The sequence below is a fragment of the Lissotriton helveticus genome, chromosome 12 (assembly GCF_964261635.1).
Source record: "Lissotriton helveticus chromosome 12, aLisHel1.1, whole genome shotgun sequence".
NCBI classification, from domain to species: Eukaryota; Metazoa; Chordata; class Amphibia; order Caudata; family Salamandridae; genus Lissotriton; species Lissotriton helveticus.
Window position 1 is genome coordinate 755614804 of NC_136073.1, and position 26204 is coordinate 755641007.

Here is a 26204-nt window from a genome sequence, read left to right on the forward strand (position 1 = left end):
TCTGCTAGTCCCATTGCTAAAGTACCTTAAGAAAGCCTTTCAGAACTTGGGAAGGGGATCAGTACGGACAAGATTGTACAGGCAGATCCAGGCTGAGTTAGCGACAACTTCTTGAGACAAGACTTCATGGGAGAGAATCTTCGGTCCTTCCGAAAATGTCGGGGCAAGGATATGTGTTATTGAGAACCAACCTAGATATAGAACCTTACCTGACTAGTGTTACCTCTAGCCCTGCACGATTTTTGCTAACCAGATTTAGGCTTAACTTGTTACCCCAGTTACTTGCATTTCCTTGGGGTTGGCATAATCCATCTTCCTTGGTACCATGTGGCTGCGAGCAGTGTCTCCGCAGGATACCATGCAGTTTACAATGTTTTGCAAATTTTACAAGATCTCTCTTTTTAAAGTACGAGAATTCAAACAAGTACAGCTAGCTCTCTTGTTTTTACAAATGCCCTCTGTGGACATTGTTTTTAATGTTGCCAGCGTTTTAAAGGCTGCCGTTAGATCAAGAAACGTAATGAGGGATTGATTCCGGCACAGTGGTATGAACTTTTCATGATTTTGATCATTTGTATGGCTTTTATCTGACTGTGTATTTGTTGTATGTGTTTATGTTTTTTTATCATACCCAAATAAAGCTTATTATTGATTGATTGAACATCACAGCTTCTACCTCTTCCACTCTACTGGTCCCTCCTGCTCTCTTCTGATCCTCCTAATCTGCTGCACATCTGCCAAAGGCTGGCTACCCATAACAGACTTTGACTGTTGAGAGAATATTGTGTTATAGAAGATCACTCCCTACTCAAGGGCCTTCCTTTATTCCCTCTATTATCTACCCGACTTTATTCTCTCCCACTCACACTGTTTCATTCTTTGATCCTCTACTAAATGCTATTAGGCTGTATGCAATACCAATACTGTATTCGAACAGGTATTCTGAATCCTTAGATGCGGTATTCTGAATCCATAGACGCAGTATTCTGTAAATCCATAGATATATTATTCAGAATACTTTGATTAAGACGCATTCTTTCATTAAGACACAATGAGAGAGTCGCACATCATCCCTGTGTATTGAATGTCAAGGTATTTAGGGCCTTGTTTGCAATATTTTGACCTACAGCAGCACAGCAAGCCTTCCTGCCACGCTGCCATGCGTCAAAGAAAAAGGGCAGGAATGTGCTGTATCTACAAGATGCGCCACATTCCTGTCCTTTTCCCCTCTGCTGGCACACGATGTGCTGCCAAGCGCCAACACAGGCACCCTTGCGCCATGGTGCATGTGTGTCTGTGTGGTGGGGTGATTTTTTTTGTGCAGGAAGGTGCTCCAATGACAAGGGGTGTTTTCCTCTTTCCATTTTTGACGCAGAATGCAGCACATATAGAAAAAGGAAATACGTGGCGAAACAAAGGTATTTCTCCTCGTTGCGCCTCCCTTACGCCTCCCCTGGGGAGGTGAAGGAATCAGACGTATTCCCAGGTTTGCGAATCCTTGTAAATCTTGGAATGTGTCAGGTACCATTGATGTTGCGTGGGAACACCCACAGCAACACCCATGAAACGCCCCTTTCACACAGAGTAACTCATGAAAGGGGGTCATATTTACAAGGTCATGAAAAGCCACGCAGGGTGGCTTTATGTAGCCTTGTACATATGGGCAGGCACACTGCACTGCTGGTGCATAAAAAAAAGTGACGCACAGGTGGAGCGATGGTCTTGTACATACGCCCTTTAGTTTCTTGCTGGGTAGAAGGCAAACTAGGATGGCCCAATTTAAGTGTCACGCCCACAGAAGACTGAGTCATATTAGAAGATAGTAGCCAGATTAGCGATCTCAGTTTGCGCTTGTTTATCCAGGTGATAGGCAAGCCTGCAGAGGTCTGTCTTCAAGCCTGTTGGGACCTCTAGGAAATTCTCTCCCAGTATTAGTTTTAGAGGAAACGCAGGTCACATTCAGACACGCATGGTCGAGGGTAGGTGTAGCTAGACGAGCACCGGGCAAAACCTCCGTAACGGTGCAGGTCACCGTGCGCTAACCTATGAAGCTTGTTCTTTAGAAGATTTAGCTATCTGGGTCGAACCAACTGTGATATTTATCACAAGCAGGTACCACCCTACAAAAAGAAAGGGTGACCGCTCATCCTGAGTCTAAGATTGGGGCTGGCTCATTAATAACTTATATTCACTTCGGTCCTGATGAAGCGCCAGGGATCAATTTGACCAATTTTAGGCACAAAACATTTTGACCTTCTCCCTTTTTAGCTACTAGGGGTCATTATTACCCTATAAGTAACACCAACCCACAGGTTTTTTACTCTGACAGGGGAATCAGCATATTAAAACTCTTGGTATATCCCCTAGCCAGTTTTAAGTATTTAGTCTCACACTCATTTCTCACGACCCCACTAGGACACGCTCTCATACTCATCAAACGGCAAAAGAAAAAGATCTCAGAAAAAGCGACCCTTTGGGGGACCCATAGGGCATTGCCGCGCCGGTCTGACGAGGAGTACCCGCCCGATGATGAAGCATGACATCCCTAGGGATGTGTGAGGGCAACAACAGACAATCTTGTTGGCTGTCCTCTTATCATTGGTACAGCACCTAGCTATCCACTCCACCCTCTTCTTTCTCTAGACACGATTAGTGTTTTATTAGCAACAGTAATCCCCATGTTTGTATTGATATCTTCTTTTGGAGACCGGGTCCTGGACCTTGATTAGCTCCTAGTCCCCCTCCTTCTTTTATTTTATAGATTGCACAGTGTAGGCCCCTTTGCTTGAGGTTTACTTAACTTGGAGCATGTAGCGAATAGTCTTCTGCCATTTTATTATGGTTTCTCAACATCATGAAGGTTTATGGTAACAAAATAACCATACAGCACAAGGCCAGTTGATTTATAAATATACTGAGGTTCCAGATATTAAATTACAGAACTTTAACACACTATGGGGCATATTTACAAGCCCCTATCACCATCACAACGTCACTTTTTCAGACGTTGTGGTGGCATTAGGGGCTTCACCTTATTTACAAGGCAGTGTTAAGCCACTTATGGTGGCTTGATGTTGCCTTATAAATGAGGCACCCTTTCACGCTACACTTAGCGTGAAAGGGGAGGGCAACGGGTGTTGCGGTGGGCATGCCATCACCGCAACACCTATTGATTTGGAAGCTGCCCCCTATTTACAAGAGTGCCATAAATAGGAGGCGCGCCAAAAAGCAAGACCAGGGAAAACCTGGTCTTAAACAGGCGCAACGAGGAGAGATGCTTTATTTCTCTTCGTTTTTGCTGTTTCAATGTGTGCTGCGTTGTGCAGCACTCATAGAAGCAGCAAAACGCCATTGATTCTTTATGTGCAGGAAGGTGTCCCTTCCTGCACATAAACAGTCAGTGAAAATATTTACGTTTTGCAGCTTCTATGTGTGCTGCATTAGGCAGCACACACAGAAGTTACAAAGTGCCAATACTGATTGTTTATGTGCAGGAAGGGAGACCTTCCTGCATGTAAACAATCATTCCCCTGCAACGCACAGACGCTTGCACTATGGTGCAAGTGTGCCTGCGTTGGCGCTAGTCAGCTAAATTAGGGCAAGCGCAGGGGGAAACGCAGGGCTGCACTGTATTCTTGTAAATACGGTGCAGCCCTACGTTTCAAAGGTAGTGGCGCATGGCGTTAAGCCAAGGAGGCTAACGCCATGCTCCGCCGCTTCTCTCGTAAACATGTACCTATGTGTAATTATTTTATTAGTAAATGTAACAAGTATAAATTATTTTCCGTTCAGGGTTCCCACTGGATGACACAAGGCTCAAACCCTAGACCTCACACCCTAAACACCTACACTATTCTATACTAAGAGCACTTGTCAATCGCATGGCGACCCGTAGGCATGCTCTGGTTGAGCAACATAGATTGTGATTGCAAACTCCATGGGGGTTGATTCTCGAACAAAGGGTTTTAAGCCATTTTCTTAAGGACAACTTGTTATTAACTTTCCGGAAGGTGAGTGCAGAGTGTTCCAGAGTTTGGCCACCTTATACCTGAAGGATCTTACTCCACTTCTAGCCCTTTTGACACACGGGACCACAGCCTCCACATGGAAAACAACTTTGTAAACTTCCTCACTCCTGCTCCATTCTGCCTAATGCTTGTAATCACAAAACACAACTACCCCAACATATTACACACGGATGTATGACGGTACAACGCATACCGTTTCAACGCGTGCCTTTACAACGCGTCTTTAACAACGCAAGTCGTTGTCGTTACAACGACTTGCGTTGTTGGGCACGGATAGTGAATAGTCTAATTTACTATTCTAACACCAGTCCCCGTGGATAGTAGGGAAGGTGTTGGAATGGTAAATATACTATTCTTTATCATTTAGCGCCCTCCAGCGCAAGTCGTGGTTACGACTTGCGTTGTAAAGGACGCGTCGTAAAAGAACTGCGGGGTAACATCCGCGTTGAAAAGGATGTTCCCCATTACACACAGAAGCAATATACATGGCAGCTCTCCTGGTCTTGTCACAAAGGGACTTAAAGCACATGTTCAATCTGTTCACTCATTGATGCCAACCCCTGCCCTTCTTCCACCTTTAAGTATCTGAAAGCTGTCCTATAACAGCGCATGCATGGTGCAATACATGTGTATTTAATGGATGCCATCGTTGCCATGAATTATGGGATTTAAAAGTACTGCTTTTGGGGAATACCACCAGATAATTTATAAAGGAATATAACGTGTGTATAAGGGTTCTATAACACATCACATTCAAACAGATAAGCCCCTTCCTTCCACTTTGATACTTACGATATACAAAATCTTGATTCAGTCTTCAACCATCCTATATGATTTTTCTCGTACCCCTCTCCCGTGCTTTCTAGCTAGGCTCACACTGTATAAATACCACTACATAGATAGCCCAAATTGTAACATGAACTAGAGGTTCTGTGGACATGACAAACTGCGGGAATGGGGATAAATTGTTTATAGATAGAAGCAGAACCCAGAAATGGTACTGCTCCGCCTTAATATATACAGTCGGTGAGTTATCCTTTTCGTATCACACATATAATCTGCCTCTTGGTTGAAATCTGTAGTTTGTGGGTTTGATGGTATTCTTTTGAATTAAGGGTATTGCAAATACTTCTGTGTATTTGTGCAGTAATCACAACCTAGCATGTACTGTATGGAGGATATATTAATATGAATCTTGTAATATGGCCCTATAGTCCCACGAAGGGGTCTGCTGATATAAAGTACAAGGTTGAAGGCAGAGAGAGTCCCCAGAATCCCAAAATGGCAAGATAGACCCAGGTATGAATGTTTTCCAGTACAAATTTATAATGCTTAAAGAGGTTGTTGAAACATGATAACAAACACTAGGCAAAGACCATCTTTAAATGTCTATATAATGGGGATGGCAAAACTGAACTAAATAAATCAAGCAACTATATATCTTGAACACTACACCCATGTGGCCTTGCCACTTGTACTTGCTTCGCGTTCATTGAAATCTATAAATACAAGAAATAAATGATGTATAGGACAGCATTCCTTGAAATCAATTCGGTTTGGGTATAATTCAGTTAGTGGTATTGTAATGAATGCCCAAATATGGTTAGCCTCTTTCCTCTGTAAGATCACAGGCATCACCTGCAGACTTCTCCGAGCGTAAGTACTTTCATTGATCTACTTCAAGGTGTGAACAAGAAAGCTGATTTTCTTATGTATTTCGATACCACCCAGATTCTCTCTTGATGGCCCTCAAGAACAGGACACTATCACACTATTCCAACAAGTTCAGCTCCCGAAGACAGCTGACAAAATTCATATGGAAATCACCATGGGGAAATTCTATTCTAGGTGAGGTAAGCATGTGCTAGATGGCGAAAGATTGTCTCACCAAAGATGACTTTATCTGGCATTTGTCTTTAACTGTACTGTTTATAACGGAATTCTAATCCAATGAATGAGGAGTGGATTGTGGTGCCGGAGCCCTCGTCGAAAAATGATACAGTAGCTTGTATTTTTAGGTCGAGCCTGGGCAGCGCATGCACTGCTGTGAGGCATGCAGTATTGGAGGATGGCTCTGGAGCCCCACCCACTCTCCACCCATATTTTTAATTGGCTTGTGTCATTGTCTTTCATAAACACTGGCTTCCGAATCGTTATTAGGTTTGTTAGTCCCTCCTTGGTACCTCCTTGTCTGCATTTGTGACCTCCCATAACGACGGGACCTTTTACTTGTCTTGTTACATGGTCTGCTTTATCTTGGCTGTGAGCACTATTTTGTTTAATGATTTGCCCCTATTCCACCCACTAAGTTGCAGCACGCCTTCCGCTTTTATTTTATTTACTTATGGCGGTTTGCTTTAACTATGGCGGTCACATTTGTTTCTTTAAATATTTTAGAAGCATGGTCCGCTTTAAAGCATATTGACCGCCCTTACTTATTATGTTTTGTTTGTTTACTAGCACCCATGCAGAGCGTTCATATTCATGGAGGCCACACCCCTTTCCTTAAACAAGCCAAGTCTTAGGGAAGGGCCGTGGCAGCCATTAAAGTGAAAACGAGGCATGGGGCGCTTTTAAACTTGACAAACAAATGCTTTTTTTAATAAAAGCGCCCCATACGGTGCTTTCACTCTAATTGTGTCCACGCCCCTTTCTTTAGACACAGCTCTTCTATAAAAAAGGGGTGAAACCGATATTAAAGTTAAAGCACTGCATGAACGTTTTTACAAAGTAGCATTTGTAATGCAATAGGTGTAGCATTTACGAAACTCACATAAATGCGAGACCTACTGTCTCTTTAGCATCATGTAATAAAAGAAAACACATGATTACATATATTCCTACAGGCAATTCAGTTTAGCCATCTCCATCCTCTGATCTGGTTACCTGTCATTCACATTTTGCTTACAACCGCTACAGCATACGCATGCGGCAGTGGTCCAGCCCACTTCCAATACTGTCTCAATGAACTGGGAGGGCATTTTTCCTGGTCATATGAGCACATCTGCCTAAAAAGAAGTGCACTTCAGTGACATGACTGGTGCGCCAATACTTTTAATTTTTTTCAACGCTTTTCCGTATTCTCTATCTTTTTTTTAAAAAAGTGTTAGTCATCCTCCTAGAGCAATTTAAAGCCTTTGGTACCTTCGCGTTGTGCCATCAAGAACAATACGTTCATCTGATGTGCATTAAAAGTCAAAAGCTTTCTATTGTTGTTCTAAAGACAACTTCCTGCTCGTAAGCACGCATACTGTTCTATTAAAATTATATGCAATGTCTAATGTATTTTTAAACTTTTCAATTTTTATTGCAAGATTGCAACAGCCACATTTAGCCAGAAGCAAAATTTTTTCTGGCCTATGCATGAATAAAAAATAAATATATATTTTATCCACCAGCTTGCCAAAACAAGATAACTGGCTTTCTGGAAACAGATTAAAAATAGGTATTGCATTCGCTGAAATTTTACGACTGAATTTACCACACGGCAGAGCAGTAATTTCACAAAGCCGTAATGCGTCATGTGTTTTAGTTTTCTTCGTTGAGATCTCTGTGCCCGGTGTAATTTCCAGTCAGCGGGTGTTTAACAATAGACTGTCGCCTCGGCGTGGATTGTGTAGCGCCGTGAGGTAAGGCCTCACTGATATTGCACACTGTAAATACTAATGACACGGACACTCAAATGCAGTTAGCTGGAAAGACCACGAGCGGTCTTCCGCCTGTTTATTTATACCTCGGAGCGAGCCCGCCCCGAGGTTGTGCGTGCATGCGTGCGGGAAAAGATACATTGTAGGAGAGAGCCCGGGTGGCTCTCTACATCCCTCCTTTATTTTAGTCCTTTTCAGCCAGCACGTTCTGAGACTCGTGGTCAGGGGGATGACCAGGCAAAGTCCACCAACCGTTGGCTAGGCCTCGGATTGGGCCTCAGGCTGTAGTGGCGGTTCCGGGTCCATGGCCGCTCGACAACCCCGGCCGGGGTTGTCCCTTGACTTTCGCTCGCTTCTTCGGCCCGTGGCTGACTCCGTCCGAAGTCGGGGCCTGGTGACATTGGCCGTGGCGGAGTATCTCCTCGTGGCAGGGCAGGTGCCGGGCTAGGAACGTTGTCAAAATCCATGTCTTCCGGGTCTCCTGGTTCTCCTCTCTCTGCTCTCTGATGTCCAGCAGCTGTGTCATTCACCTTCTTGAAGCATGATACGTTTCTCGTCACAGTTTGGCCATCTCTCTTTGCTGTAATCATGGTTCCTTGCATTCGCTCTACTATCCACACTTCGGGTTCAAAAGGAGTTCGAAACTTCCACCCTGGGTGGCGATCCTTGACAATGACCGCGTCCCCTTCTCGGATGGCGGGTTCTCTGGCATGACGGTGCACACTTGCTTTGATGTTTGTAGCTTGTCTTCGGGCCTGTGTGGCCTCGGCGTCCCTCTCTTCCGGCACCCACGTGCTCGCGGTGGGGATGCCATCCCTTGGAGCTCGTTTGAACAGTACATGTGAGGGGGCACATTTGGTCGTTGAGTGGGGCGTCTGACGGTAGGCTCCGAGGAATTGGTCCAGGGCAGTTTCTGGGTCTTCACCATTGTCTACAGCTATCCGGAGGGCTCTATTTAATGTCTGCATCAGCCTTTCTACTTCCCCGTTGGCTTGGGGCCACAGCGGGGTGATTTTTCTGTGCTTGATCCGGAGAGCCTCCAGGTATGCCTGGAACTCTCTCCCTTGAAAGGGAGGTCCGTTGTCGGACTTGATCTCCTCGGGGAGTCCCATTGTGGCGAACACGCGGTTTAAGACCTTCTTGACCTGCGGAAATGCAGTGGACGCTATGACCTCCACGACGGGGAACTTTGAGAAGGAATCAACTAGCACCAGCATGTGCCGTCCGTCCGGGAAGCTGCCAAAGTCTATGCTGAGTTGGGCCCAGGCACCTGGGGTGCTTCTTCAGTGAGTACGGGTGCTGGGGCAGGCTCACCGCCAGTGATCGTGCAGGCATGGCAGGACCGTATCATCGCTTCCACTTGACTGTCCATCGCTGGAAACCACACCTTACTCCTCAGGCGGGCTTTTGTCTTGGCCATGCCTTGGTGTCCTACGTGTGCTAGGCTCAGAGCTCGTTGTTGAAGGCTTTCCGGCATGACAATGAGATGTCCTCGTAACACCACTCCATCGTCCCCAACACTCAGTTCACTGCGCACTTGCCACAGCTGTTGCCTGGCGTGACTCACTTCCGGTCTGAGGCAGGAGGCGCCGTCGAGAAAACGGGCCCAGCGATTTCCCTCGAGGGCCTGTCGGACTTTCACCAAAGTCTCATCCCCTGCAGTGGCGTCGCCGATTTCCTTGAGCGACATGTTCTCTGGGCACGCTGCCTGCATGACCATGTGGACGATTTCTTCCACTTCTTCTCCATCCTCGGCGAGGGGCTGCGGTGGGACGACATCCGGATGTCGTGACAGGTAGTCGGCGGGGTTGTGTGCTCCTGGCCTGAATACCACTTTGAATCTATAGCCCTGCAGCTGAACAGCCCATCGTTCGATGCGCGGGGGAGCCAGTCGTGACGTTCCCGCGAAGAGGGGCAGAAGAGGCTTATGGTCTGTGACCACTGTGAATTCTTGCCCACAGAGGTAGAGATGAAAGTGCTGGCACGCCCATTTGATGGCCAGGGCTTCTCTTTCAATTTGGGCGTACCTGGTCTCGGTGTCCGACAGGGCCTTGCTGGCGTAGGCAACCGGTTTCCACTCTTCTGGCCCGTACTCTTGTAGCAGAACGGCTCCTAGTCCTACTGGACTGGCGTCGACGATCAATTCGGTCCGCCTGCGTGGCTGGAAGTAGGCCATGGTGGTATTATCCAAGAGACTGGCCTTAATGGTCTGTAACGCCTTGTTAGCGGCTGCGGTCCAGTCCCACTTCTGATCCGCACGGGTGAGGGCTCGGAGAGGTTCCGCGATAGCAGCTAGATTCGGGATGAACCGGCCACAGTATGTGGCCATGCCCAAGAAACTGCGCACTTCCGTTTGACTCCGTGGGGTGCTGGCTGCTTTGATGGCTTCCGCCTTCTTGGGATCAACTTTCAGGCCTTCCCTCGTAAATGTGTAGCCAAAGAAATCCACTGACTCTTGATAGAATGCGCACTTGGCTCGGTGTAAGGTCAGGCCGCTGTCGGCAAGCCTTTGCAGGGTCGCCCTCAAATTGACATGGTGTTCTTCGAGGGTTGTGGAGTACACAAGGATGTCGTCACTCAAGTTGATCACCCCTCGTAGGCCAGATAGCACCTCGCGAATGGCGTTTTGAAAGACTTCGGCTGCCGATGAGACACCGAAACTGAGCCGGGTGTAGCGACGCAGCCCCACGTGTGTCGAAAAAGTGGTGATGTACCTGCTAGCTGGCTCTAACTCGAGCTGGTGATATCCTGAGTTGAGGTCCAGCTTTGAGAACCACTTCGCCCCGTTGAGGTCAGCTATGATGTCGTCCATAGTAGGGGTGATATGCCTTTCGCGCTTGACAGCGGTGTTGGGGAGCCTCATGTCCACGCACAGACGAATGGCTCCCGGCTGCTTCGGCTTGGGGGCGACCACCAGTGGGGAGACCCAGGGTGTCGGGCCCGACACTTTCTCGATTACCCCCAGTTCTTCGAGTTTGCGAAGCTCTTCCTCCACTTGAGGCCTGAGGTTGAAAGGCACTCGCCGGTGCCTGAGAGCAACGGGTTTGATGGTTGCGTCGATGTGCAGCTTAAACTTCTTTCCTTTGAGCTTGCCGAGGCCCTTGAACAGTTCAGGGAAGTCTTTTAGCATGAAGTTTGCGTGTGCTTGGTGCACTTGGTTGGCGAAGAATACCAGTCCCAGGTCCTCTGCCGTGTGGCAGCTCAGGAGGGTGCCCTTCTTGCCCTCGGTGATGTGAAACTTGGTTACTGTGGAGTACTCTCCGTTGACTACGGTGGTTTGGATCACTCCTCGAAGAGGCATAGGTTCAGTCCCTCCATAGGTGTAGATTCGTGCTGCGGACGGTGCCAATGTCGGCTTCGGGGACATCCTCTCGTACTGGTCCGAGTCCATGACATTCACGGACGCTCCTGTATCGATCAGCGCGTTGACACTCGTCCCATCAACAGAGACAGAACACATGGGAGGCGGTCTCCTTTTCGTGGAAGCTCGGCTCACATAGGAGATGACATACACTTCGTCGTCTTCATCGTCTTCGTACCTGGGCCAGCGGTCTTGTGCTTCGGTGTCAGGAGGGGGCCTCTCCTGGTCGAGTGACAGCTGTCGGACGCGCTGTGTTACAGTCCTGGCGCGCGGGCCTGCTGACCGGAACTTCCCTCCCCGGCAGACGGCGGCAAAATGATTCAGACGTCCGCACTTGAGGCACGTTTTGCCTTTGGCGCCACACGTGGCTGTGGCGGGGTGATCGTCACCGCAATACCCGCATTGATTGCCTCGTGGCGGGCCACTTCGCGGCCTCGCGGGCGGGAATCGTCTGTGGATCACATCCACCCGTTCTTCTTTGATGGCCGGGGTTCTCGCCGCAGGCGGGGCGATCACCGGGGTGCGCAGCGCCACCTCCATCTCCTCTGCACGGGCATCGGACAGTTCATGTGACCTGGCTAGGATGAGGATCTCGTCGAGCGTAATTCCAGGTTGTCTGAGGATCAGCTTCCTCAGTAACTTTGACTTGCATCCCACAATGATTTGATCCCTGATTTCGTCCCGGGGGTTGGTGAATGGACACGTGCTTGAAAGTCGACGGAGCCGAGTGTAGTACATGTCGACCGATTCTGAGTCCATCTGCCAGGCACGCTTGAACTTGAACTTCTCAAAGTCATTGTTAAGCTGGGGATCAAAATGTGCGTTGAGAGCCGCGACAGCGGCATCATAGTTGTCCTCGGGCCCAGTGTTAGGGAGCGACTCGAACAGATCATAGATCTCTTGACCTCCATATAGAATGAGGAGCGACCTCTTCACCGTCCCATCCGTCTCTCTGGTGCCCTTGAAGTACAGATTGAGGAGTCCGACCCATGCCCTCCAGCGGAGCGCGGCTGTCGCTGGGTCCGCAGATTCGCTGAACGGCGGGATGGGCGCTGCGCCGGCGTGCTGATGTGCGTGAGGCGCTGGCGTGGGAGGCCCCGCCGGGGCCTGGGCTCCCGCTTGGGCTTGGACCTGTGGCAGTGCAGCGGGCACGACTGGCGGTGGCTGGACCGCCTGCTGTGGGGGTTGGCCAGCCCCGTCTTGGGCCGCCCCTGTCGCGTTCTGGCTCATGGCGCGGCTTTACTTAGGCGGATCTGGTGCTTTCCGGTGTCGCAGTGTCGGGCAAGGCAGGGGCACAATGAACCTCCAAGGGTTGCAGGATCCTGGCACAAGCCTTTTCGTCTGCCAATGCTCGGTACGAGCGCGTGTAGCTGGGCTGAGGCACTGTGAATTGCCAAGGTGTACAAGGAGTTCCAGCACAGCGAAACGTGTGGTGCAAACTGGGCGTCTGGGAGGCCTAGCGAGAGCAGACTCTCCCTTGCACTTGCCAATGTTTGATGTGTGGAGCAGCGTAGGCGCGCCTGAGGGGCCGGTAGATACGTTTTCCTCCGTTGCACTTGCTCGGGCTTGTTGGATGTTTCCCCCGGCAGGCTGGAGCAGAGCGCGCGGTGCACTGAGCGCACACGCGGGCGAGCGCAGCTCGCGTGCCTGAGGCGGCTGGGAGGCGGGGTAGGCCTGGGCCACGTGGTGCGGTCGCTGGGCTCCGCGACTCTACCGCTGCAGGCGGGTGCACAGCTTCAGCGCCGGCTGGAGAAGGCGCACGCGGGGCAAACTCACCCTCAGGAACCCTGTAAGGCACGCTGACCCCACGAGCCCCGCCAGCTGAAGGCGCTCCCTCACGGGAGACGCGTGGGCGGGTCTCGGTCCAGAGGGGGGACAGCAGAACAGCGCGGGCGGGCACCGCAGCAGGAAACAGATGACGCGGTGCCGCAGGCAGCGGCGGGCACGCGTGGAGGACGACCGGCCTCGTCGCCAATGTAGCGCCGTGAGGTAAGGCCTCACTGATATTGCACACTGTAAATACTAATGACACGGACACTCAAATGCAGTTAGCTGGAAAGACCACGAGCGGTCTTCCGCCTGTTTATTTATACCTCGGAGCGAGCCCGCCCCGAGGTTGTGCGTGCATGCGTGCGGGAAAAGATACATTGTAGGAGAGAGCCCGGGTGGCTCTCTACAGATTGGGCGCTGACGTTTTAGAAGGTTCGACGTTACTTTTTGTATTATATTTTTTTTTTATTTAGTGCATTTTTATAAAGCGCAGACATTACCCGAAGGTGTCAGAGCGCTGTACAATAGAGCCAGTTACGTTACAAGAGAACAGTGGAAACACAATACAACATTACAAACTAAAAATGAAGGTTACATAAACACAAAATCGAACAAAGCACGCAGGAGAGAGGACTGTACAGGGAAAAAAACAAAAACAAATTTACAATGAGTGAACTTCCAAGAGGGGCACCTTACGACTCACTCATTTCAAGCACTCCCTCAACGGGCTGTCTGCTTTGAAAGCCTCTGAGGCTCCCACCGACGCCCCCAGGCTGGGCCCGGAAGTTCTAATCAAGCCGCCGACACACAAAGAGGAAGAAAGGTTTCATCTTCTGACGTTTTGCTTCTTTCAACTCGATCAGGCGCGCGCCGCGGGAAGGCCGCGCGCTGCGTGAAGGCCGCGTGCGGATGTGACCTCTGTCACCGCCTCAGCACAGGCCTTGGAACTCAGAGAGGGGTGTGGGTGTTATCTGTGACTGTGCGTCGTGATTGAGAGCTTGTCAGTTCATGCGCACGGCTTCCCTCCCCATCAAACTCATTACCGAGAGGAAGTCACCCTGCCTGCGGCCTACTCACGCCTGGATCCCCGGAAGGAGCTCTCTCCACGGGGGGGGGGGGGGGGGGGGGGGGGCTTCATACATTACCTGCTCTGCGTGGGGGGGGGGGGGGGGGACTCCTGATTTCATCCACCAGAGAGGCGAGTCATCTTCGCCCTCTTAGCTTTCAGCTACACAAAAGCAGGAACAGTATTGCCTTGCTGTTGCTTTTGCCTTCATCACAATGCTTATGGAAAGACAGTAAATGTAACCACATGGAAGGCAAAACTCAAGAATTTGAGGAAAAAACCTTGTTACTGACCTGTGTGTGCTCAGTCATGTAGTGCCTAAGAGCCTGTTCCTCAAAATTACATGAGCTTGTTCCTCAGACGTTACATCATGCAATGTACTTATGTTAATTAATTAATTATGCATGCAATACTTAATATGCTCTTATAAATCAACAATGTTAATTTTGAAAATATGGACAATCAAAAAGAGAGCCCATATAGACTTGCATAAACAAGAGTATTTTTGTTCCCTGTAGAGCGCTCAGTGTTCACATACCAAAAGTTATAAAACTGCAAGGTGTGTAGAATACAAAAGGCAATTTTATAATAATGCTTTAAGCGGGAATCACAATTGGTGGGTCATAAAAATGTAGACGCTATATCAGTTCATTAACATTCTATTCCTATTGCGCAAATCGTCAACAGCGTTTCGACCCCATGTGATTTGAGGGGCATCATCAGGACAAAACAATCCTCGCTTGAAGCATTATTGTTCCATTGCCTTCTGTATTCTACACACATTGCACTTCTGAAACTTTCAACCACTATGTGATCACCAAGAGCTAAGCACCCTTCAAGGAACAAGAATTTGCTTGTTTTTCAAAGTCTATATGATTTTCATTGTGATTATTCATATTTTCAAAATGACCTTTGTTCTATAAGCGCATGTTAAATATTGCATGTATAATTCAGTTGTGTTCACAGATACCTTTGTTCTTTACATACTTGCAGGCCCCTGGTTCCAGGCGTTCCTTTGGGCTGCCTTTGTTCCGTATATTTGTCACATACAAGAAGACATTTTGGCGATCCCATCTCCAAGAACAAGAAGAAAAGTTAAGGTCTTCAAATGCAATCTGGCGCCCCCTTGTGTTGGTGTCCTAATGTAGCAATGACACTCAGAAAGGCAGACAGAAAGAGAAGGCATGATGTTATGTCATGCTGGGTGCTTGTAGGTCGCATAGGCAGTCAAGAGCCCATTACAAAATTACAAAATTGAACAAAGAGGGAGATGTGCACAAAAGAGAGGAAAGGAGCACCAGACACAGAGGAGGGGCTGCATGATATATTATTTTATGATCTGACATTCAGTGCTTGTCTACGCTTAGATTTCACATTCTGACAGGTTAACTATGGGGCTTTTCACAGGTAACCAATATGAAGAAACATTTCACTTTCTCACAATTTATTTCTTTGTTATGGTGGGTGAAAAGAAAATGGAACCTAACATTTACTCTGACATTAAGCACAAAAGACACATATTGCTTCCTCATTTGCAAACTATTCAATCCCCTGCGGAACATTTTCCAGTGCACAACCAAACGTGTGGATTAGGCATCGAAAATATGCATATCTAGTCCACGCTTTTCAATTTTGCCTTGAGTCTTTGATTTAACAAAAACCCTTTGTGCATTCCTTACTATGATGAGTAGAAGGTCCTACCCTCAGCTCCCAAAACTGCCTATTCTAGCCTCTGCGTTGGAAGAAAGTCCAGCAATACATAGGGGCATATCAGCAAGGGCTTTATCTCCGCTTTTTTGGCTTTAAAAGCCAAAAAAGTGGAGATAAAACTATCGCCCTATCAACAAGAGGGTGCTAACATGCAAAATCGCATGTTAGCACCCTTTTTCCCTACGCCTCCCTTTGCATCTCTAATGAGATGCAAAGTGGGCGTTCCTTGCCAAAATAATTGTCGCTAACTGACATTTCTCCAATTATCAATGAGCACGCTAACAAGCATAGCGATAAGAAAAGTAGCGCTAACCACTGTTATCGCTACTTTCCTTACGCCTGCTTTTAGTTTGACTTAGCCATGACATCCATTGTAAGGTGGATATCATGGTTAGGTATGCTGTGCCCTATCAGCAACGTAGCGCCAAATGTTGTGCGATTATCGCTGGAATCCCAGTGATAATTGCACATTTGGCAGCTAACGCAGTTGTTTTTATCGCTCTGGAGATGAGCGTCGCTGATAGCGCGCTATCTCTGCGATAAAAACAAGCGATACGCCGGCGATAATTATCCTAGCGCTAAGTGCGCTTAGCGATAATTATCGCCGGTTGTTGGTGATATGCCCCATAGTTCCTGTTGCTCATGCTCTTTACATTTTCAGCTCTTTTTCGAAGCCCCTAAACAGATCAATAATGAAGAGCCGAATAGGGAGAGAAGCGGAACGCAAGTAACAGGGCGAGGAAGGAAGAATCGAAGTAATGAAATTACCCATAAGTAACCCAAACATTACTTTCTCTTCTTCTTCGTCCCATTTCCTACTATAACAACTATATTCTCAAGGGTAAGTGTACGCCTTCATCACAATCTTATTGCAGAAAAAGAGTGCTGGAAGCTGAAGATAGCACCTTCAACTCAATCTACTGAAAATAATATAGTATAGTATTCTTATATATATTTGTATATATCCTCTACAAACTTTTGCTGTTATCAAGATACAAAAAAACAAAACTTTAGCTGGCATGGTAGGTTATGAAACCGCTATGGAGGTGTACTACCAGAGTATTGAATATTTACTATCGTCCAGCCAAAATGGTCCATCCAGTATGTCAACAGTCAATATATCATGAAGGCAAGTATCTAGAGGTAGGTATAGAGTATCGTATTTTTAATGTGGTCTGCCAAATGGCGCATTCAGTATATCGACTGTCACTGTATATTGGAGGGAAGCATACAGGGGTAAATATAGATACACTTTTCAAACCATCAAGCCTACTTACCATGTCAATGTGTATCTTAATAGGACATTGATGTCAAGTTAAGACTATCTATACTTCCTAGTTATACACTACCCTCATGACACAATGGAATTAGATATTCTGGCATACAGCCTCCTTCAGAACAATGGAGTTCTGGACTTTTTGGTTCCGTCCAGAGGTGTCAGGGATAACACCCGAAGACCCCGGAGTTCTACCTGTCTCGGTGCACAAATAAACAGAAACACGGGCTTCTCGATGGTGGCGTCAAAGACCAAAGGTTTATTACTGCAGGGACACAGAAGTCACAGAAACTACACACGGGCAGTGTCTAGGAGCCTGTTCGATTTGTACAAAGAGGGTTGCTCCTTATATACTGAATATTGGGCTTCAGGCAAATTCTTTACATGTTAGCACAGTCCAAAACCTTTGTATCTTAAACAATAAATATTTGGCGTTTGCACAGGAATCGTCAACAATATCTGATGTCAAAACATTACGAACGAGGGGTTCCCACTATTCCGTCATAATCCCATGTCAACTTTTCATTCAAGACCCGGACCGCCTCATCGTAAATTTCGTTACCTCCCCCTAATAAAGGCCCAGAAGGAAGGGAGCAGAGCCAGGTGCAGAAGATAGAAAAGTAGGATAAGAGATGTTTGTGGGTCGTAAATGGGTAAGGCTACCAGATTCGGCAGCCTAATCATGATCAGGCCAACGAACACGAGAACCAGTATAGCAGGACTGGCCTCAGGCAGAGGAGGCAACTTCTGTCGAGTCATGCGGCCATGGCGCGTTCTGTTCTAAGGTGCACGTGTCGCTAGCAAGGTGAATCTCCGGCTAAAGCCTACGTGTCCTTAGGTGATAGGGGTCACTGCGTGTCCATTGTCTACGTGAGGGCAAGAAACACAAAATGGCTTCCGTGATCTAAGATGGATGCCATGGGTAGATCAGAAATGTGTTCATAACAGGAGTGCTCTTGCTCGTAGCATAGCGAAAACACCAGGATATGCTAAATGGATCATTTGCGGTTCACTGATACCAAAATTATGTATTTACGACAATGTCGAAAACACGGGTTCAAATTGTCACGGAACCTCAGACCCTCCTTTTGCCCTTACGTAGGCAATTACTCTATGTCCGAGTCTATCTCTATGCTCATTAGGTCAGTGACATGTTGTTGCATCATCATTCTTTCTCGCGCCTTTTCTCCAAACGCAGGTGGTTTTCTGAAACATGTTGCAGCACAAAGACTACACAAAGCGGGACCACACTGGATAATCAGGCAGCATGAGAACAGAAATACTAGGATGACACCAATGACCATCAGAACCTTCCATCCCCACGCTGATACCAGAGTCCAAAACCACTCCATGAAGGACCAGTTTCCCTTGTCTACGTGTATAGAGTCGGAAATCTTGTGTAGCTTAGAGATCGCTTCATAGACGGTTGGAGCATTATTGGGAATAAAAACACAGCAGCTCGATTGGATCATTCTGCATACCCCACCTCGATCTGCAAGTATTACGTCTAGAACCATACGGTTCTGCAACGTCATGAGACGATCCGCCTGAAGCTCAGCTGTCAAGTTACTAAGAGCACCAGCAGTTTCTGTAATAGTAGATTCAACTACCCGTGTTAGCTGACGTAGATTTCTACTATTGGCCATAGGCCCCCCAAACGGAAGGAAACCTTTGAAGAAGTCTCCAGCTTCCTGACCAGCGGTATCTTCCTTGCTGAAGACACCTCTTGCTACTCTGGTCTTGTGATAATCTGAAGAAGTAGTGTATGTCGGAGGCAACAATCGAGCAATATAACATGAACCTGAGAAGTCAGCAGGCAGCCATGTATACGCTCTGTCTTGACAGATGAAGTAAGTACCCCTAGCAGTAAGGAAGGCAGGGGAAGAGTTAGACGGAAACACGTAAGTCTCGACGCACTCACTCCTCCCTAGCTGAGCTCTCGGATTTCTCCCATTTCCTTGCAAACAGACCTGACCTCGGTGAGGCACGACCCAGACTGGAGTGGAGCTTTTACGCTTGCTTTCTCCCATACTAAGGCGATACTCTGTAGAGTTCCAACTCAAATATACCCGTAATTCATCTCTAGGGTAAGATGGAGTATTATTGACGTCTTTAATCATGTCAATAATTCCCTGGACTAAAGCTTTGTTGGCTGAGTTGTATTTAGTGGAACGTGGTGGACGCGGAGGATAGGTCTCAAGGGCATAGGAAAAAATGGTCTGAAAGGCCTGAAATGATCCATTATAGCTAAAAGGCAAGACTAGATAGGGAATGCCTTTATCCATAGTGTGGGGTATCAAGCCACACACCCAGCAGTCTGTAGTATTTACTACCAGTTGGTGTTGATGCAAGAGCTGTACAAATGTATTGTTAACAAATTCTGAGCGTCGAGCTTGTTCGTGTTCAGGAAACGAGTGAAAAGAATGCATAGAAGAAACAGTAGAAGTAGCAGGATCAAGGGGAGGTACTGTAGTTACCGGCATAAAAATCAAATGTACACCAAAGACGATTCCACCCACCAACGTTATCAAAACAATTAAAAACGTAACTGCACATTGCATTAGAAAGCATTTGCTGTGAAGTATTCTGTACAGTCTATTTCTGCGAACATAAATTACATTCTCTCGTTGCAGCTCAGGAAGCTCCATCTTCTACAATCCGCTCGCGACCACTGATGATGTGTACGTAGATGAAAATGCCTCTATCAGCCCTGGGAGTTCCCAGAACTAACAGAAAGATCGACCTTGTGTCTGACCCCCGCAGATTCAACTAGGCACACAGCCACGACCCTATGGCTACCCAGACGGCAAGGCAATTTTAAAACAACAAAACAATAGCAAACTTCCTGGCTGGAGGCAATGTATCAAAAAATTCAAATGTGAAAATAGGCAGTTTCCCGCTTTATTTGTCCATATTGCGAGATCGTAAATTGTATCTCAGTTTTGCAGGAGCTGTCTGATCTGGAAACAATGTATTTTCAGCCGACGTTGCAATGTTCACGTTCGCAGATGGCAAATGTTCTTTTGATGCAGATGGCAAATGTTCAGGGTTCAAAAGAGCAGTTTCAGGAGGAGAGCCAGAGTTTGATGTATCAGTGATCCGTTCTGCATCGCTGAAAGGGATGAAACTGGGTATTTGTTCTGCTTCAGAGGCACCGATTCCTTTCTTCACCCAGTTGTCGTAAGGAAGTGGCAGGGGCACACGTTTGACGTGTGTCGTGTGTATCCAATTCTTCCGTCCGGCCACACGAATAGCAGTTCTCGTCGTCAATAACACCTGGAAGGGGCCAACGAATCTGGGCTGAAGATTTTTCGTTCTTGCAAAATTTCTAATGACGATTTGATCCCCAGGTTTCAGCTGATGACCTGGACTCTCCGGTGGCTTTGGCAATGCATCGAAAACCTGTTGGTGAATGAGGCTCAATTTAGCAGTCAAGTCGAAAAGGTAATCAATCAACATTGGATATTCCAGCTGTCTAAATTCTTTTGGCCTAGGCACCCCCCAAACATTGGCGGGACGACCAAAAACTATTTCGTATGGACTAAGCCCTACTCTAGAATGTACAGTTGCTCTCGTTGATAACAAAGCCAAGGGTAGTGCATCTGGCCAGGACAAACCTGTGGATGCCTGTATTTTAGCGAGTTTCAGCTTGAGGGTGCCATTGTAACCCTCAACTAAACCAGCAGACTGGGGATGGTTCGCACTGTGGAACTTTTGTTTTATCCCTAAACCGGCACACACACTCTGCATAACTTTCCCTACGAACTCACTTCCATTATCTGACCATACAATCCGTGGCATGCCATACCTAGGGAAGTATTCTTTGAGAAGAATTTTGGCAGTGGACAAAGCAGTATTGTCCTTCAGTGGATATGCTTCGATCCATCTGGAGAAAGCACAAACTACCACTAGGACGTACTTTAGATTGTTGCAACGATCCATGTGAATGAAGTCTAACTGAATCACTTCAAAGGGGCAAGAAGGAGGAGCGAAGTGACCTGCAGGTGTGGGGATTCCCTTGCCAGGATTATGCATCAGGCATACCATACAATTTCTCACCACTCTCTCTGCACACTTACTAATCCCATCATTCTTCCAGACTGGAGCCAACATCTTACAAATCCCTTTAGAACTGATATGCGCTGCTCCATGTGCCATCGTTACTACTGCAAGCACATACGCATCAGGCAACATCCAACGCTGTTGTTCCGACAAGTCAATCCAACACCCACTCGAGTCCAATTTACCCGTGCTCTCTTTCCATGCAAGCTTTTCCTCCTCAGTCGCCTCTTTCTGAATTTCTTTCACGCTTTCCACTGTGTCCTCACACATTCCAGACTCAGAAATCCATCTTGCAGACGTTGCAACATACATTCTACTCATCATATTTCTAGCTGTCTGTTTAGCAGTCTCATCAGCAAAAGCATTCCCACGACCAACATCATCCGTGATTGCTTTATGAGCGCTGCACTTCACAATTGCAACTTCAGTCGGCAAGGTTAGAGATTCCAACAAGTCATTAACTAGCTGACCATGTTGAATCTTAGTCCCATGGGACGTAATGAAACCTCTCACTTTCAACAAACGGCCAAAACTATGGGCCACGCCGAACGCGTACTGACTATCTGTGAACACATTCACTCTCTTTCCCTTAGCTAAAACACACGCTCTCGTTAGCGCAATTAATTCCGCAGCTTGGGCAGAATTCTGACTCACTCTTGCCGTCTCCACAATCGTACTCAAAGTCGTTACTGCATAGGCAGCAGTTACATCACCATTCTCCAATTTAAAGCAAGACCCATCAACATACAACGTGCCATCCGGATCTGACAACGGAGTGTCTTTAAGATCAATTCGTCCTTTTGTCTCTTCCTCGGTTCTAAAGCAACAGTCATGTGGTTCGGAATCACTCGACTCTTGACTAGTCGGCATACATTGCATCTTTTGATCTGAATATGACTCGCTAGCAGTGTCAGCTCATAGCCAGATAATCTAGCACTGGTAAGGTGTTGCGTCTTAGTTCGGTTCATGAGTGTGTCCACAGCATGAGGAACCATAACCACTAGCATGTTGTTCATGACCAAACCAGCAGATTGTCGAATGGAAGCCGCAGCTGCCGCTGTAGCTCTCAAACAACTAGGCAATGCTCTAGCTACCGGATCTAATATTGATGAAAAATACGCACAAGGGCGTTGTTTATCACCAAATTTCTGTGTCAGAACACTCAACGCGCAACCTTCTCTCTCGTGAACATAGAGCGTAAATGGCTTACTGTAGTCAGGAGTACCCAACACAGGAGCTGAACACAGTGCATTTCGTAACTCAGAAAAACTCTCCTGACATTCGGCAGACCATGGCACTGGACTCGGAACATTTTTCCCAGTTAAAGCTACCAACGGTTTTGCCAAAAGAGAAAAATTTGGGATCCACTGCCTATAGTATGAGGTAATACCTAAAAAGGCACGTACTTCTCTCTGTGTGCTAGGAACATTCATCTGTGTAATTGCTTTTATTCTCTCTGGGGTCAACTTCCTTCCCTCCTTTGACAAGAGATGACCTAGGTAGGTCACTTCTTGGCAACAATATTGCATTTTCGAAGGTGACACCTTGTGATTCAAATTAGACAAATGATGCAATAACGAAATTGTAGCTGTTTTGCAAGTCTCCTTGTCATCGGCAGCTACTAGAAGATCATCTACATACTGCACTAAAGCAGAACCAGGAGGAAGTACAAAAGAATCTAACTGACTTTTTAATGCCTGACTGTAAATGGACGGACTCTCACAATACCCTTGTGGAGCACGTTTAAACCTGAAGCTTCGACCTCCTAAAGAGAAGCCGAAAATATCCCTGCTTTCCTCGGCTATCGGAATGCTGAAAAAGGCATTCTTCAAGTCGATAACTGAAAACCATGTGGCTGTAGCAGGAATCAACGTTAACAATGCAGTTATGTCTGGAACTACAGGGAACTGTGGAATCACAATCTTGTTAACCTCCCTAAGATCTATTACAAACCTATATACTGGAGGTTTTGAAGGATCTGCACGTTTCAGAATTGGCAAGACAGGACTGTTACAGACATTCCCTCTAGTTTCTTCTACTACACCTTTATCGATCAAATCTTGCACAATTAATAAAAGTGCGCGTTCACCTTCACTAGAGATTCTGTATTGTGGAATTCGTGGAAATTTTACATTCGCTTTCAAAGTAACTACATATGGTGGAATTTCTAAAAGACCTACATCATTAGGACCAGTCGCCCAAAGAGTATCAGGGAGAGAACGCAGCTCTGGTGGGAGCGCATCCATCGACAAGTACATTGGAGAGGTGATTCTTTTACCCAACGTAAGCTGTACTCCTTCCGGAGAACAGTACAATGTCGCATATAGGCGTTTTAACAAGTCTAAACCAAGCAGATTTTCATTACAACCTGTCGTCAAAATCAAGGGAGCTTTCAATTGACGGGGTCCAACAGAAATAGACAAAGGACCAGATACGGGGTTGTAAACAGGGGCGCCTGAAAAACCTACTGAAACATTTGTTAAGCCAGACAAAGGTGCGCCAGGGAGTTTCTCATGTATGATAGAACTTTTTGCTGCACCAGTATCCAACAGAAACTGTTCGACTACACCTGATGTTGCTACTGCGACATAAGGCCCACTCTGATCTACTGGAACTGATACTACTCCCTCTCTTTGTCCTTGGCTGTCCTAGTACTCATTTCGCTGAAATCCTTCATCAGTTTCACAATAGTCTTCAACATGATACTGCTGAGATCTATTTTGCTGAGCAGACTGACTATTTCGTTGATCAAAATGGTTAGAAGGGCGATCGTTCGTTTGTGGAGGCATAGCACCTCGTCCTCGACCCCTAGAATTTTGTATATAACCACCACGACCTCTCTGAGCTGCCGCAGCATTATTCTGCGCTAAGACTGGACACTCATTCTTATAATGGCCTTCCTTCTTACAGTATGCACACTGGTTCCACTGGTATTGCGGTCTCTGAGAACCATAATCTGTCCTTCGATATGAACCTTGCTGCGTATTAGTCTGATTCGTGCGAGGCGGATATGCTTGCTGTAAAAGAACTTTAGTTTTTAAATCTTTTGTCTTCTTCTCTGATTTTTCCTTCTCCTCCTTATCCCTATTTTCAGGATATATGACGTTACAACGCATACTTTTACTCCGCATACCATTACAACGCGGTATTTACAACGAATACCGTTACAACGCATAGCGCTTTGGGGTGCTGGATAGTGGTAAGTATAATTTACTATTCTAACTCCAGTCCCCGTGGACCCTAGGGAAGGTGTTGGATAGTAAATTAAACTTACCTCTTATCCTAGAGCGCCCCCCAGCGCAATGCGTTGTAATGTCATGCGTTGTAATGCCCGCGTTGTAATGGTAGTGCGGAGTAAAAGTTGCGTCGTAACGGGTGTATACCCTATTTTCATAGTACTGGGCAGTCGCAAGTATTTGCGCAGTCGTAGAGACAGCCCACGCACTCTCGGAATCTTTCAATTTATTACTAAGTTCGGGCAACAAATTGTGTACAAATTTATCAACGAATAGTCTCTGTCCTCCTTCTGAGCTCATATCCTGACCACTATGATCCACAAAAGTCTCTTCGAACCTTGTGAAAAAATCGGAAACACTTTCGTCCTTCTTTTGCCTGCATGCGGACAACTTGTCCCAGTTAACGCGCAATGCTGGCATCAGAGTCTTCATTAATTCAATTATTCTACCGGGTAAATTAGCAATTAGAGGTTCGGGTTTGGAACCACCTATTTGCTGACCATCCGCTGCAATTATAGCTGCCCAATCACCACCTAGGGCAACTGGATGATTCTCTTTACGAATTTTAGCCCAAATTGGTTGCGGAACTACATTCTCAAATAACATGTCAATGTCCGCTAGATTCATCACACAAGCCTCAACTGTCTGTGCTAACTCCTTGTAATATCCGGCTGGATTTTTACGCGGATCAGGCAAGGCCTGCTTTACTGCTAATACTTCAGCTCGCTTCCACGGAATGTGTATCCACACTCTCTGGAACTGGGCCGGAGCGGCAACAATACCATTCGGTACATCAGCTTGCACAGCTTCGCGCCAAATTGGAGGAACCTCCCTCATTGGATATTGACGATTCTGCTTCGTACTACGTTTTTCTAACTCCCTCGGTGAACGAAGGGATGGGTCATTCCTATAACTTAAAATCAGTTCCATCGCTTCTTTTATATTTTGACCAACTATCATACCTGCAGCAAACTCTTTCTGAACATTAATTAATTCTTCTAGATTTGATTCAGAGTCATCCTCTTCCAATTCCTCACGTAAAAGGGAGCACATTTCGTCGAACACATATCGTTGTGTCGGTTCTTTCCATTGCATAAATGTATCTAATACATCTCTAGTACTATATCTTCCACTTTTTGAAATCCATCTAAGAGCTGTGAAATCTAATATTCCCCGTTCTTCAGTACTAGGAAGCTGACTACGTCTCTGCACAGAGTCAGAGGTAGGAGTCTTAATCAGAGTTTTATAGAAGGGAGATAGAATATTAGAGACAGAATCAGTGATTCTCCGACGAACAGAAAGCGGAGTCATAACACTAGCAGAGGCAGAGAATAAAGTAGCAGTTGGGACAGATAGAACAGGATCAGTAGGAGTAGCGGACAAAGTAGCCTGTGAACTAGCAGGTGTAAGCAATACAGGTATAGGTAAAGAAGCCGGCAACCCTGGAAGAGGGGGTGCCGAAGGAACATTAATATTGACCACAGGAGGTACAGGAGCTTGATTCAGGGGAGCAGGAGCACCAGGTTGTCCAGCAACCGGTAATTGAACATTCGGCAAAGGTGGAGCCGTAGCACCCTGTGCATACGGTGGGGGTGACCGTAACAAGTAAGACAACAGAGGATCGTTTTCAGGGTCCTCTACTATCTTAGCTGTACTTGATGGCAAGGCAGGATAGCACTTGTCTATCGCTAAATTACGCTCTCTGTTGGCCACCTCCATTGCTTTCTCAGACTCGTTGAGTTGCAGCTGCTTAGCAGACTGTTCTAAAGTCAACTCTTGCTCTTTCCGTTCTTTCTTCAACTTTTTAATTTCTCTCTGTTTAGATTCTTTTCGCCAATAACGAAGAGAATCAAACATTGCCGGCCGGGCTTTCTTCTTGAACAATTTCGTTTCTAAATTATCAAGAACTTGGGGTTCAAAACTACCATGCAGTGGCCAACTAAGGACACCGTCTTTCTGCGTATATTGGACCCATACCTCATTATAAGATATAGGACCCACTCCAAACTTACAATACAGATCATAAAGAGGAGTCCCAATCGGAGGAA